This window comes from Triturus cristatus, chromosome 4_2 (assembly GCF_964204655.1).
Source record: "Triturus cristatus chromosome 4_2, aTriCri1.1, whole genome shotgun sequence".
In the NCBI taxonomy this organism is placed as follows: domain Eukaryota; kingdom Metazoa; phylum Chordata; class Amphibia; order Caudata; family Salamandridae; genus Triturus; species Triturus cristatus.
Genome location: NC_140586.1, coordinates 77,484,986 through 77,500,816, shown reverse-complemented (window position 1 = coordinate 77,500,816; position 15,831 = coordinate 77,484,986). Strand labels below are relative to the sequence as shown.

Here is a 15,831-nt window from a genome sequence, read left to right as displayed (position 1 = left end):
ATCACAAACTACTAGATAAGGGTATTGGGATATAGGAAGCTATTGGCGCTCAGCAAATTTACGTGTAAAGTGGTGGAATATACAAATAGTTATGGTGCTAAACAGGAAGGGGAAACCCTTGCAACCCCTTATGTGTGTAGGAAAAAGCCCTACAACAAAACAATTGACAAAAAATCCTGTGCACACATATAGCTAAATAGTCATTGGTGACAAGAGTAAAAACAATGAGAGATGCGAAGTTAATACAATGAAGAAAAGTTTTCTTTAATCCTTAGAGAAGCATGACCAGCCAACACGTGTTTCGTCTGGGAAAGATACACCCACGACTCTTCAGGGCTGGGAATGATACAAATATAAGGTTTCAACAAAAAAGAAGATAAAAAGTTATCAAGAGGGAACAACCCTCTAAACTATCAATACACATTAATGAGACACCAACGTGACATACCAACACCACATGAATAGAAAAAAACACTCAATCCCAGTGAATACAACCAAAGGGAGTTGTAAAGATTCTTTGTTGTCACTATAACAGTGAAAAAAGCATAAACTATACACATCTCAGTCCAAAGGAAAATGCTAGGTAAAAACAGGTAAGCCTAGTACAATATCCGAAACATCCTGGATAAGAATATAATACCTCTCAAAGTAAAGAAGATGAGAAGAGAAAGAATTTGTAGAAGAAAAAGACAAAGAGTTTAGAGAGGAAAGAAAAGACCCTTTCAAAATGAAAAAAAGAGAAATAAATGTAAATCTAAAATACCTGAAAAAAGTCGCATGAACGTAGTAAATGCTACACAAAAAAGAGAATAAAAAAAGGAGGGAATAGTAAGAAAAGAGATTCCTATCACACCAAGACTAAAAACACCAAAATGGAAACACTTGTGAAATAAGAAAGATCAATTAACCCTTACCCCACAGCCGGTGATAATTCCAACCCGGCTGGGTGTGCGAATCACAAGTGGAAAATGAAAAAATCAGTCAAGGTATGTAAGTTGAAGGATAATCTAAAAGGGCGACAAGGAGACAATCATCAAAAGGAACGGCAACCAGGGTTAGAGAAATACGTCAAAACATTGAGACACTCAAGTGTTAAAGAACTATTCTCCTTCATTCAAAGGAGGCCGTCACAAAAGTCACTGGCCTGCATATAGCACAAATTCTATAGAAGAAAAGGGGACGAAATACAGTTCACAAGGATTAATGTAAGGTGAGAGGCTCAGTAGCTTAAATACAAATTTTGAGACCAGTGGTGTAACACCCCTATTACAAAGACCCGTGTGTGCGTATAATGCTAAGTCTCACCTTGATTACCAACATAACCAAACGTTATGCCGCCAGTAAGAATATGAAAATCCCGAGAGAATAATCTCTAAAAAAAGGGAATAAATAGACAGAACGTATCAAAGCTAGAAAATACATTAAGTCAATACGGCAGTAGTCAATGTATCAAAACTGCTAGAAAAATGTGAAATTCACTCACTAAGTAGGTATGAATACGGTATTCAAAAGAAGATCGTCAGTAGAGCCAAACAGCCCAGACACGAGTGTGTGTCCAAGGACTGCATCTAAAAGAGAGGAAACAGAAAAATGGTCAGGTATCAGAGAAGTAGTCAGCATGTAAGTGCCACACGGAAAATCATGTCACAATATCACTCCAGCCAAAGAAAATAAAGAACCGGGTAAAAAACTCACACTCCAAGCAGCAGTTCACGTGTCCTAGTGGCGCCCGTGTGGGTGTAGAGTGACATCAGGTGAGTAGCGCCCCGGAAGTAGTATAAAAAATGATGAGTCAAAAAAGACTAGACCGTGAGTCAATCCAAGTGTATCATATGCCGGAAGTCGTTCAAATGATGAAACCGGACAGTTAGTATCGAAAAAAAACGGACCCAAACAGGTGCAGACACAGCACAAAAAAACACCTCTAAATGAAATAAAAACAAAAGGCCAGTATCTAGGCAAATGTATACGACGAAAACACGAAATTAAAAACCGAGAAATACCCGCAAGAATAAACCATGAAAATAGAGGACAGACTAGACAGACCATGCAAATAGTACCAGGAAAAGTAACAGCAAACAGAAAGAGCAGACAAAAAAGACAGCCAGACATGGATAAATCATAGAAGGGAACAGGAGCAAAGGAAAACTAAAATAAAAATATATCTAGAGTACAATTATAAAACATCACTAGTGCAAGAATTACAATAATAAACTCAGATGACAGCTCATAAATAACAAAACACACCACAAATAAATATACCATATATACAGAAATAATACATAGATAGTGAGCAGAACATGAGTCGACATGCTCAAATTCGTGTTCCAAACCGCATCAATACACCAGTTAGATATTGCCCTTGAAGAATGAACGTCACAGATATAGAGCATAACATGTTACAGATTAAAAGTCATAATCATATCAAAAGTCAAAAGAGGAACAGTCCATCATCTATAAGACAGAGTACATGCAGAGTATTACAGTAAGGTGCAAGAAGTAGGACCTATCAATTCAAAACCACCTACACACAGTTATGGCAGAACAGTATAGAGAGAAAAAGAATAGGCCATGGTACCTATAGAGCAGGACTTGGAATTGCTCACAGTAGATACATTAACATACAAAAAGTGCACCAACTCTTAACCCAGGAAATATTGCATTTCGGAATCATAATTCAGACCATGTTCAACCGTCTGAAGGCGCATGATCCAAATTGCCTCGGACCTTCTTAGACGCAGTTCTCTATTACCACCCCATTGTCCTTGATTAATGGTTTCAATCCCCAAAAATTGGAAGCCTTTACGTGAGCTCTGCGAAGGACATGTGGCTGTATGTATCGCTACAGGATATCTTGCATCACATTGGTGTATAGCCCTTGCATGTTCCCCAATTCCTTCCTTAAGTGCCCTGATGGTGCTGCCCACATATTGTTTGCCGCATGTACATTCAATGATATAGACAACGTATTTAGTAGTACAGTTGATGTTGGACCTGATCTCATATGACCTGTTGTTATGGCCTTGAAAGGTCATGGTTTTATGCTTGGCCCATTTGCAAACCCCACAACAGCTACATTTGTGAAAACCAAGAGTAAGTGGGGGTCAAACTTTGCTGTGAGAAAGTCTATTTTCATTTGGGAGCAGAAACAAGCATCTTTGGACCGGTGTCGGGTTATCACCCCTCGTCAGCCAGGCTAGCTGGAATCCAACCTACTGGATTTGGCACATCTGCTGGTCACCCGTTTTGTTGGTCTCTCTCCCTCTGTTTTTGACCTGATTTATTGTGCCATTCTCCCTCTATTTTGATCCGTTATGTTATGCCTTAGTTCCTCTGTGGCCCCCAGCTAGATCTTAAATGTTCTCGGTCCTCCCTTCATGGCATGGAAGCAACAGTTGCTAGAAAAATCTAAGACTATTACCTTCCAAAGTGCTTTAAATTCGCTCAGCTTTTGTGGAAACACTTGGCTCTAAAGTCCCTCTTCTTCGGAGCCTGTTTGTTCCTGCCATGTGCCCTGTGGCTCTGCAGGAGGCACGGCTGAGGAAAATGTTATGCACAGTCAACAGATTATTTGGTAGTGCCCCTAAAAGTGTGCAGCATCAGAAAAACCTAACTGTGACTGCTTGGATCAGAGATATAGCCATCTGCAGAAAAAGGCATTGTGAATTCTTTGTGTACTCCCGGTGGTTTCAAAAGAGGGCTCTTCTAAAGAATTACCCCCTTTGATTTACCACAGTGACTTGGAGATCCTGATGCTCGGACACCAGAAAACATCTCTAGTCCCCCAAGGATATCTGTATTCCTCCTTGAGACTCTATCCTTGCGGCATCCAGAATTACTTCGAGGTGGGTAGCTAGGTCCTTTTGGGCAAGGGTAGGGAAGATGTTGGGCCTGAGGAAAGTTCGAGTAATCCCCTTGGCAATACACCATCTAAGCAGTCTTGGTATGGAATGCATTACCAAGAGTAACACCAACTGTCTGCCCCCAGCACCCACTGTAGTCGCTCACTCTTGGCCACATTCCCTCTTTCTATCTGGTGGGTGAATGTGCACAGGTACACTGGAGCAAAGACTGCAGAAGCAAAGCACCTGTTGAATATGAATCCAGGCTTGGCTCTTCCTCGAGAGCAGAGGAGTGCCGCACTGCCTTCTGCAAGTGCAGCAGGCACACACAAATAAGTAAAATGGCATCTCTGTGTTATTTTACTTACAGGAGCGGTGTGGGTGCATGGGGCAGGGCTGAATCCAGGGGTTTGCTGGCACAGACCCCCAGCCTCAAAATGACCACTAGGTTAGCCTGCTCCCACCAATCCTGGAGCTGCTCTCATGCTGAGAGCAGCTTCAGGATTGGTTGTTGGTGTTCCCCTAGCACGAAAGAAGTCCTTCCTGTTCCTGCTTGAGCATGCTGATATGGGGGGAGAAGTGCAGCACCAGAGGTGAGTTTGGTGGCGTCACGCCCCACAATATATTTTTAAATTGCATCCGCCACTGTATGAGTCGCAGCAGAGGGGAAATAATCTAAAGATACATTGTGACAATCGTAAAGCAACTTGGAAGTGAGTCAGACTGTCTCCATTGGCTATGTTTTAGTTTATTACTTTTTGGTTTTACTCTCAAAGCCCTTGGCTATGGCCATAGATAATGGCCAGTGCAGTAATTAGAAAACATTTACTCTGGGAACCCATAAATTAGGGGCCAAGATGTTGCAGAGGAAAGGGATGGTATTACTAAGGGTGGAGTATGAAAAGCAGAGACTGACAGTCAACATATACTTTTTTTTAAAAATCTGCAAAGAAATTGGTAGCAAGGACATATGTAACAGTAAATCTGTTCTACCTTAATTGGCAGCAAAAGGCTGCTTTTAAAAATATCTCACAGGGGTAAGACACCTGCTGCAGAGGTCTTTGGGTGGCCAGCAGTTTTGAGGGGATTATTATACCTTGAACATAACACTAGTGGTAACGCAGTTCTGAATGAGTTCTGTGTTTGGTCCAGTCACAGTTCTGACTCAAAGTAGCAAATAGCGTTAATTTGCCTGTTGCAAAGCACATCATGTGACATGCAGATGGACTAGTGCTTGTGATACCTAGATAATTTTGTTACTTCCAGTTCACAAGATACAATCCTTCTAATATAGCACAGTGATCTATTCACCGGCATCAAGGAGCTGCATGCAAACTGTAAGTCAGTCATGGGTTTAGATCCTTTTTGTTTTTTCCCCAATCTGTTGTTATTCTAAGATTGCAAAGAAGGGATTCTTTTAAAAGTAATAAAGTCTTGTTAGTATAGATCGCCACAATCACTTGGTTACGTTTATACCCTGACTTTGTGTTTCTCCCGACCATTCATTCTTAACATATAACGTCTACAACCATGAACGATATGTGATCCCTACCTCTTGTAACCCTCTTTGTCTTGTGTAAATTTCCCTGTACATTGATTTACTTGTATGCTTTATTGTGCCTCTGTATGTGATGTAAAACACTCTAACACCCTACACTGGGATGAGTAGTGCTATAGAAGTCTTAAATATAAAAAAAAAGTAGCTGAAGACATTTCAATCATTATTGGTGTAATTACAAACATACACAAATCTTGAATTCTTACACTGCATGCACATCTCTTACAAAGGGAGTTGAACAAAGTAAAAAACCTGCCTCCAAATCTTTGTTTGTCTAAAGTACATTGGCGTCTAGGTAATAGGCTCCTGATGGCTCCCAGCCAGGGTGATACTTGAGCAAAAGAAGAGCTGAGTGCCCTTTTTAAAGCAAGCCTTTTTTGAGTCTGGCTGGAAATGAAAACAAGAAAGCCTGCAGGTTGCTGGTCCTAATGGAATGCAGACATCGTGCAGGTGCTGTTGAATTATTTCTTGGTGTCAGAACATGACACCAGGACAAATTCATCATGTTTCCCTGGGTCGGCTGGATCCCAGATCCAGCACAGAAATAGCTGCCGGAACCAGGATCCGACAAGATCCCCCTACTTTCCAGCAGCAATAGTGGCTTATTGGTAGTGAAAATGCATTATCAAATCCAATATGCAGTTGCTTGTTGGTAATGAAAAACATTTGTTAAAGCCACTAGAGAGTGGCTTATTGATAATGAAAACCATTTGTCAAATATAGTACAAAGGAATTGTTTATATTGAAAATACTTTTCAAATTACCTGAGGTATCTCCATGTTCATATAAAGTGCACACTGCCACCGAATAGTAATGTCTGCTTAGTGCTGAGCTTCCACCCCATACAACTTCTTTGTGTAAGTACTGAACCGCTCTACTCCGCTATCATGAGTGTCAAGTGCAAAAAGGGTATACTAGGTGCTCGGGTTTGGGTCAGTTGTAAGTTTTCCCTAGGATATAAGGTTCTCCAGCTTTCCCAGGGTCCTATATGCTTTAGCTTGTAATCGTTTAGAAAAGCATTGTTAGACCTGCCAGCCCTTTGGCTGTCCCCTCCTCATTTTTTCTTCTTTACCCTCTTATTTTTCTGTCCACTAGTTTTTTTTGGTGTTGACTTAGAGGCTCTGGGTGCCCCATCATCACTAATTGATGGTGTGGCGCAAGGCGCTTCCCTAAAATGGAGGGAGGGAGAGAGCTCCTCCACAAAATGGTGGCCTAAACTGTCACCTTAGAACTTGGGCCATAGGCTGGCATGAGGAGTTCAAGAACCTTCTGGGCCACTCTAGGCAGTCAGGGCCCAGGCTATATATTGAGGTGAGGTGCGACGGCCATTTTGGGGAGTGAACTGAGGTAGTCAGGAGTAAGGCACCTGAGTGGGGAGGTAGGAGCGCCAGAGGGGGGGAACTGACTGTTCTTAGGGCCAGCTTTTTCTCCCCCCTTGGTTGACACCACCCCCTACCTCGTGACCTAGCCCTGCCTTCAGCCTCTGACCCTGGGATCACGTCAACTTTTTGTGCTCCCCGCCTAGTCAGGACCCCTGAAGAGAACTGGGGAAGAGAGTGACCATTTCTGACCTTATCCACCATTTTCCAGACTGTGCCTGGGTCCCCCCTATCTTGTTCCGTCACTGGCGTGTGGCCTGCCGCATTCCAACCAACCTGTCCTGAGCCTGGGTGTCGCTGTGAGGAGACAGGGGGCGCTAGGCGCCGAACACTTCGCCACCCCCGAACTGCCGGCCACCCCTTAATTTGTGCCACCCCCGTCGGGGCTGTCCCAGAGATTAGCTCACCGCTGCGGCCCAGGGCCGGAAAGATCGCCCCCATAGTCATCGGGCCTGTGGAGAAGCCCAGGGCCCCATCGCTGCAGTCGGAAGGCAGGAAAGCCCACTGGAACCCTGCGAAGGCCTCACCAGGCCTGGAGCCATCCTATGAGGGCCGCGCAAGGCCGTGAAGTGGATTCCCCCCATCAAGTGACGGGGGCGGACTGCAAGACGCCACCCCCGCCGCCGGGTGATTTGCCGACTGGGACGCGCCCTGCAGGTCGCACTGCATCGGCGGCTGCGGGCGCAGGCCCTGGAAGTCTGAGAGAAACTCCGGGGCAGTCTGGAGTCCTGCGGAGCCCCCACCACCTCGCCGGACCGCGCCGAGTGGAGCGCTGACTGAGAGGAGGCCCGTGAGGGGCGAAAACCAGCGCAGGGGCCGAGAGAAGGCTGAGGAGAAAGGTAACCCCTGGGGGAGGCGGGCAGAAGGCCGTAGAGAGGCCCAGAGTTCGCCCCTCCCCTGGGGAGACCCAGTGAGCCACAACATTTCCCCCTGACCTGGGACCCACCTCACCAGCATCTCCTGCCTCTGTAGGGCTCCAGGACAAGGGAGTTTGGGGCCTGGGGCCCGAGGACCTTGCCTCAGACGGAGAGTCCCGTTAAGGCCTTAGGTACTTGCCGGGGATAGCACTCATGAGGTACTGAGTACACCGCTAAGCGGAAGGGACACTTTTAAGGCGCTATGAAATTACCAAGTGCAGTGCTATGTTAATGACTCTATTTAAGGCGCTATGACATTACCAAGTGCAGTGCTATGTTAATGACTCTATTTAAGGCGCTATGAAATTACCAAGTGCAGTGCTATGTTAATGACTTTATTTAAGGCACTATGAAATTACTATGTGTAGTGCTACGTAAATGACTATTTAAGGCGCTATGAAATTGCTATGTGCAGTGCTATGTTAATGACTCTATTTAAGGCGCTATGAAATTGCTATGTGCAGCGCTATGTTTAATGACTCTATTTAAAGCGTTATTGAATTTGCAGTGCTGTGTTTGACCACCGGGTGGCGCGCTTGATTTCACATCAGGGCTAAGGTACTTAAGTACTGCCAATTTAACCACAACGAAATGTTTTGACCCTAATGTGGTGTAGATAAAAACTGATTGGTTTCATTTGAAAGAAAAGAGAAACCTGATAAAAGGAAAGATAAAGCTTTTCTAACTTTTATAATACCTTGGTGTAGTGTCGTTTTTAGTGGTGATACGCTGGAGTGCTGAGGTGAGTGTGATGCAAGCACGACATGTTACTCCGGAATGAGGCCTTTCCACCTGAGCCAAGCTACCCTAGGACTTCAAGGTCCAACGAGCATGTCATTAGTTTTTTCATTCTCCGATGGCTACTGTTACGTGGCCCACATTTTATCATTACTTAAGTGTTTCTTCTTGCTACAGTATTAACAAGGTAATCAGACACAATGGAGTTAGATGCCTTCAGTGGTATTTGGTTTATAATGGAATACCACATTTTGTTGACATATTTTGTAAAATTGCACTTAAGGACGTAACAAAAAGGTATAGGTCTCTGACACGCCTAACAGGTCGATTCCGATGTCGTTCGGAAGGAATCCGAATTGGTTCCAACGACCGATTACGATGCTTGAAAACCGTTAGGGATGTCCGAATCAGTTCCAAAAGGCATTCGGACAGGCCTCGTCTTTCGGAGCCGAACCCTACAGCTCTATGGACTCAGTTTCCGAGTGAACGAGTACAATGACCGATTCGGACAGCCGTTCCGGTTTAGTTTCTTCTGAGCAAATCGGCTGCCGGAATCTGTCTTTGGGGCCCCATTGCAGGCCCCCCTTCACCCGGGGCCTTCTGAATCAGACCCGTGGGGGTACCCAAGGGACTCCCCATCCCCCCCTACACTTTCCAACCATGCACAGTGTGGCAGGCACCACTGGGGGCCCGCCACAGGGTGCGCGGTTTTCCCCAGCCACCCCTTTTTTTCAATGGGAGCCTGTGTTCCCGTTCAGAACACAGGATCCCAGTGAAGTCAATGGGAGTCTGGCCAAATCGTATCCGGAAGCATCCGGATACATCCAAATCGCTTGGTCAGACTTCTACGATCTGAGTCGTCCGGAAAGCATTCAGGGACCGATTCGGTAGGAATGCATTCCGATCGACATCGGAATCGACCCCTAAGTGTCAAGATATGTCACAAGCAATTATTATACGGTTAGAAAATAAAAGTGTAAATTACGGATTTATCTTAAGGCAGGGATGTGGAATTCCTATAGCCCGACGCCCAGGACATATTGTTTGGGGTCAACGGCAACAAGTTTTCATGTGTATTTTGTCCTTGGGACAAGTAGGCTCAACACCCTCCAGCACAAACTCTTTGGCTGCCAGTTTACAGTACCACAATATGGATCAGGGAAGGGCATTTTCTACAGTGAAGGTAATGTGTGCCCATGTATTAATACTGTTCAAACTTGTATTTATGGTTCATTAATGCAAAGCCTTTATTGTTAGCGTGAGCACTAAAAGTAAATGTTGTAAGCTCGGCCTGCACTACGGACAGTGGTTCCAGTATAAATGTGTACACACTTTTTCAAAGTTTAGTAATATGAGGCTATGTATAATGTTCCCAGAATGCTCTCTGATTATATGCAAATATTATCAGAAGCTTGAAAGCAAGAGTGATGATTCTTTGCTTTCAAAACAAAATGTTCACCAAAAAAAAAACAGAAGTAGGAAAAAAAACATTTTGCTAAACTACTGTAAGATTTTACGTACTATATCTTTGCAGCATCTTTTAGTAACATGTTGGTGTATGCTTGTATTTCCCAAAAATATTCATAATGGAAAATCTTTGTAACTTGGATAATAAATACGATTATGGAAAACAAAAATAAACAAGCATTGGCAAAGCTAGTAGGTCTGAAATTGGTGGGCAGACTTTTGGTTTTGTCAATGTGTGACTTGTTTATTCATGGTTTTTGTAAAACCTTATTGGTGTGGGAGCTGCTGGGCCCTCACCATTCTAGCAAGCATTGGCAAAAGCAAAATTTGTTTTTGGTCTCAAAAAGCACACATTGCCACAGCAGTTCCGGGCACTGAACTACTTTGGGTCCGATTCCGATTCTGGTCGCAAAATGAAGTGACCGTCACGGATCCGGACCGAACACCGACCGACACGGACCAGCGCCGCCTGACCTGTGCAGTACGATGCAACGCGTGTGAATTACAACCGGCACGTACGGAATAGAAGCCGTACGACCGAGCCGTAGGGAAAATAGTGATCCGGCCGGAAAACCGACTTTTCCAGACTGTGCCTGGGTCCCCCCTATCTTGTTCCGCCACTGGCGTGTGGCCTGCCGCATTCCAACCAACCTGTCCTGAGCCTGGGTGTCGCTGTGAGGAGACAGGGGGCGCTAGGCGCCGAACACTTCGCCACCCCCGAACTGCCGGCCACCCCTTAATTTGTGCCACCCCCGTCGGGGCTGTCCCAGAGATTAGCTCACCGCTGCGGCCCAGGGCTGGAAAGATCGCCCCCATAGTCATCGGGCCCGTGGAGAAGCCCAGGGCCCCATCGCTGCAGTCGGAAGGCAGGAAAGCCCACTGGAACCCTGCGAAGGCCTCACCAGGCCTGGAGCCATCCTATGAGGGCCGCGCAAGGCCGTGAAGTGGATTCCCCCCATCACGTGACGGGGGCGGACTGCAAGACGCCGCCCCCGCCGCCGGGTGATTTGCCGACTGGGCCGCGCCCCGCAGGTCGCACTGCATCGGCGGCTGCGGGCGCAGGCCCTGGAAGTCTGAGAGAAACTCCGGAGCCGTCTGGAGTCCTGCGGAGCCCCCACCACCTCGCCGGACCGCGCCGAGTGGAGCGCTGACTGAGAGGAGGCCCGTGAGGGGCGAAAACCAGCGCAGGGGCCGAGAGAAGGCTGAGGAGAAAGGTAACCCCTGGGGGAGGCGGGCAGAAGGCCGTAGAGAGGCCCAGAGTTCGCCCCTCCCCTGGGGAGACCCAGTGAGCCACAACATTTCCCCCTGACCTGGGACCCACCTCACCAGCATCTCCTGCCTCTGTAGGGCTCCAGGACAAGGGAGTTTGGGGCCTGGGGCCCGAGGACCTTGCCTCAGACGGAGAGTCCCGTTAAGGCCTTAGGTACTTGCCGGGGATAGCACTCATGAGGTACTGAGTACACCGCTAAGCGGAAGGGACACTTTTAAGGCGCTATGAAATTACCAAGTGCAGTGCTATGTTAATGACTCTATTTAAGGCGCTATGACATTACCAAGTGCAGTGCTATGTTAATGACTCTATTTAAGGCGCTATGAAATTACCAAGTGCAGTGCTATGTTAATGACTTTATTTAAGGCGTTATTGAATTTGCAGTGCTGTGTTTGACCACCGGGTGGCGCGCTTGATTTCACATCAGGGCTAAGGTACTTAAGTGCTGCCAATTTAACCACAACAAAATGTTTTGACCCTAATGTGGTGTAGATAAAAACTGATTGGTTTCATTTGAAAGAAAAGAGAAACCTGATAAAAGGAAAGATAAAGCTTTTCAAACTTTTATAATACCTTGGTGTAGTGTCGTTTTTAGTGGTGATACGCTGGAGTGCTGAGGTGAGTGTGATGCAAGCACGACATGTTACTCCGGAATGAGGCCTTTCCACCTGAGCCAAGCTACCCTAGGACTTCAAGGTCCAACGAGCATGTCATTCGTTTTTTCATTCTCCGATGGCTACTGTTACGTGGCCCACATTTTATCATTACTTAAGTGTTTCTTCTTGCTACAGTATTAACAAGGTAATCAGACACAATGGAGTTAGATGCCTTCAGTGGTATTTGGTTTATAATGGAATACCACATTTTGTTGACATATTTTGTAAAATTGCACTTAAGGACGTAACAAAAAGGTATAGGTCTCTGACACGCCTAACAGGTCGATTCCGATGTCGTTCGGAAGGAATCCGAATTGGTTCCAACGACCGATTACGATGCCTGAAAACCGTTAGGGATGTCCGAATCAGTTCCAAAAGGCATTCGGACAGGCCTCGTCTTTCGGAGCCGAACCCTACAGCTCTATGGACTCAGTTTCCGAGTGAACGAGTACAATGACCGATTCGGACAGCCGTTCCAGTTTAGTTTCTTCTGAGCAAATCGGCTGCCGGAATCTGTCTTTGGGGCCCCATTGCAGGCCCCCCTTCACCCGGGGCCTTCTGAATCAGACCCGTGGGGGTACCCAAGGGACTCCCCATCCCCCCCTACACTTTCCAACCATGCACAGTGTGGCAGGCACCACTGGGGGCCCGCCACAGGGTGCGCGGTTTTCCCCAGCCACCCCTTTTTTTCAATGGGAGCCTGTGTTCCCGTTCAGAACACAGGATCCCAGTGAAGTCAATGGGAGTCTGGCCAAATCGTATCCGGAAGCATCCGGATACATCCAAATCGCTTGGTCAGACTTCTACGATCTGAGTCGTCCGGAAAGCATTCAGGGACCGATTCGGTAGGAATGCATTCCGAACGACATCGGAATCGACCCCTAAGTGTCAAGATATGTCACAAGCAATTATTATACGGTTAGAAAATAAAAGTGTAAATTACGGATTTATCTTAAGGCAGGGATGTGGAATTCCTATAGCCCGACGCCCAGGACATATTGTTTGGGGTCAACGGCAACAAGTTTTCATGTGTATTTTGTCCTTGGGACAAGTAGGCTCAACACCCTCCAGCACAAACTCTTTCGCTGCCAGTTTACAGTACCACAATATGGATCAGGGAAGGGCATTTTCTACAGTGAAGGTAATGTGTGTCCATGTATTAATACTGTTCAAACTTGTATTTATGGTTCATTAATGCAAAGCCTTTATTGTTAGCGTGAGCACTAAAAGTAAATGTTGTAAGCTCGGCCTGCACTACGGACAGTGGTTCCAGTATAAATGTGTACACACTTTTTCAAAGTTTAGTAATATGAGGCTATGTATAATGTTCCCAGAATGCTCTCTGATTATATGCAAATATTATCAGAAGCTTGAAAGCAAGAGTGATGATTCTTTGCTTTCAAAACAAAATGTTCACCAAAAAAAAACCAGAAGTAGGAAAAAAAACATTTTGCTAAACTACTGTAAGATTTTACGTACTATATCTTTGCAGCATCTTTTAGTAACATGTTGGTGTATGCTTGTATTTCCCAAAAATATTCATAATGGAAAATCTTTGTAACTTGGATAATAAATACGATTATGGAAAACAAAAATAAACAAGCATTGGCAAAGCTAGTAGGTCTGAAATTGGTGGGCAGACTTTTGGTTTTGTCAATGTGTGACTTGTTTATTCATGGTTTTTGTAAAACCTTATTGGTGTGGGAGCTGCTGGGCCCTCACCATTCTAGCAAGCAATGGCAAAAGCAAAATTTGTTTTTGGTCTCAAAAAGCACACATTGCCACAGCAGTTCCGGGCACTGAACTACTTTGGGTCCGATTCCGATTCTGGTCGCAAAATGAAGTGACCGTCACGGATCCGGACCGAACACCGACCGACACGGACCAGCGCCGCCTGACCTGTGCAGTACGATGCAACGCGTGTGAATTACAACCGGCACGTACGGAATAGAAGCCGTACGACCGAGCCGTAGGGAAAATAGTGATCCGGCCGGAAAACCGACTCGAATATCGCCGACCGACACGAACCCGGAATGAAGCCGACTGACCCGTACACGCGACGTACAATTTGCGCAGTACGATGCAATGCGTGCAAAACCAGACCGACTTGCACGGAGAACAAGCCGCACGACCGACACGCACAGACAACCCGGCACACAAGCAATAGAGACCACCGCAAACGATGCATACCAAACACAGAAGACAGGCAGCGTGAACGAGGCGGAGAAGCCCGCACGAGACAGCAGCAGCATCCGTTTCCATCACATGAACGTCTCCTTCATGCCTACAAAACACAAAGGAATAAAGACAAAAAAAGGACCAAACAAGCAATGACAAAGCCAATAAATACCAACAAAGAAACATGGGACAAAGACACACCCACCACTCCAACTATATAAAGGACTACAATCCCTACCATCATCCCATGCAAACAGGAGACAGCCAGCAGCAAACACCAGTACACAGCAATCACAGACACACTCACAACTCACAACTCACCCATCACACAACTCACACACCATCAGCACCTCATACAAAAGCACACACACATACACCCAGCAAAACCAACACCAACCCATCACTTGCACCCTCACACACACATCCCTCATCACCACCACCATGCCTCCAAAGAAGAATCCAAAGTACACAGATAGTGAGTTAGAAGTGCTGGTAGACGAGATCATCAAAGTAGAGCCACATTTGTTTGGTATATTGGTCCAAAGGACCCCCATCTCACAGAAAACCAAGATGTGGGCGAGGATTGTGGACAAGGTGAACGCCCAAGCACCAGCAAGGCGCACAAAGGACGACATCCAGAATAGGTGGTATGACGTGCGCAGGAGGGTCAAGAAATTAATCGTAAAGGATCACGCCCGAGTCAGTGCACCGGCGGTGGCCCTCCTGCCAAACCAGTCTACTTCAGGACCTGGGAGGAGAAGGTGCAGGACATCCTACCACCAGAGAGCGTCCATTGCCAAACAGACATCCCAGAGCCTGGTGAGTGCACAAACAACATACCCAAGATTGTGTGGCAAGGGGACAGTGAAACCATGCACCCCAAGCAAAGCTACACTAACCAATAGATAATCAGCCCAAGATGTGTATCCCAGTCACACAAACAGAATACCTGCCATCTCATAGTGACTGGGAACTGTGTCATGACATGCACCAACCTACAAACAAATAGAGCAAGCCAGTGGCACTAAACCAAATACACCCTGCCAGACAGTTTGACACCACAAACACACCACCTCACAGTGCAGCTGACTGTCAGGAAGGAATAGTGGGGATGCAGGTGAAGTGAGTGTAGCCAAAAGCATGATGGGGCCTGTAGTCACAGATAATGCTCCCCACCTCATTGGCCCATCAAGACCTCTCAGAAACATGCCCACATCGCAGGGAGTGGAAAATGACTGACAAGATGGCTGACACTGGGTCCTGCTGTGGGGAGCACAAGGCCCTGCTCGGGGTTGTGTGCAAATCAGAAGCAGGACACCACTGACTGACATCCTGAAAGACAACTTGCACGCCCTACAATGGAAGCACGTTTCATGATGGGAAGGAGGACTGACAGCCCTGACCATACTTATCAGCATGGGGAGACACCCCCCCCCCCCCTCAACACAAACTCCACACAACTCTCCGGGTACAATGCATTGACACACAGCTCATTGAAATATCAGCAAAAGATACCCCGTACTGGGTGCTGCTGTGTGAAGCCCAGGGGCTCACTTGGGACTTGTAGCCAAACAAACACCAGGATTTCACAGTCCGCCATCTTGCCATTGCTATCACACACCCTCACAGGGAAGCAGAGTCAAGAGGGAGGAAGTATGGGCATGCTGGAAAGGGGGGTGTAGCCAAGAGTATGATAGGACTCACAGTCACAGACAACCTACACCCACCCACATGGCCCAGAAAGATCAAACTGAACCATACTCCCCTCACAGGGAGTGGTAAGGGACTGACAAGATGTCTGACACTGGGCTCTGTTGTGGGGAGCA

General features: G+C 46.4%; 1 long non-coding RNA gene across 3 annotated transcripts; it reads right to left on the bottom strand.

Moving 5' to 3' along the window:
• Positions 1-243: 243 nt before the first annotated feature.
• On the bottom strand, positions 244-1,766 carry LOC146833024 (uncharacterized). Of its 3 annotated transcripts, XR_014960493.1 has the most exons (6): positions 1,696-1,752; positions 1,484-1,568; positions 1,306-1,372; positions 915-1,007; positions 764-793; positions 244-336 (listed from the first exon to the last, which is right to left on the bottom strand). It is a non-coding gene; the product is annotated as an uncharacterized LOC146833024 (long non-coding RNA). The 3 variants fall into 3 exon arrangements; XR_014960491.1 differs by lacking the exon at positions 764-793; XR_014960492.1 differs by lacking the exons at positions 764-793; positions 915-1,007 and having other exon boundaries at positions 1,696-1,766.
• Positions 1,767-15,831: the final 14,065 nt, after the last annotated feature.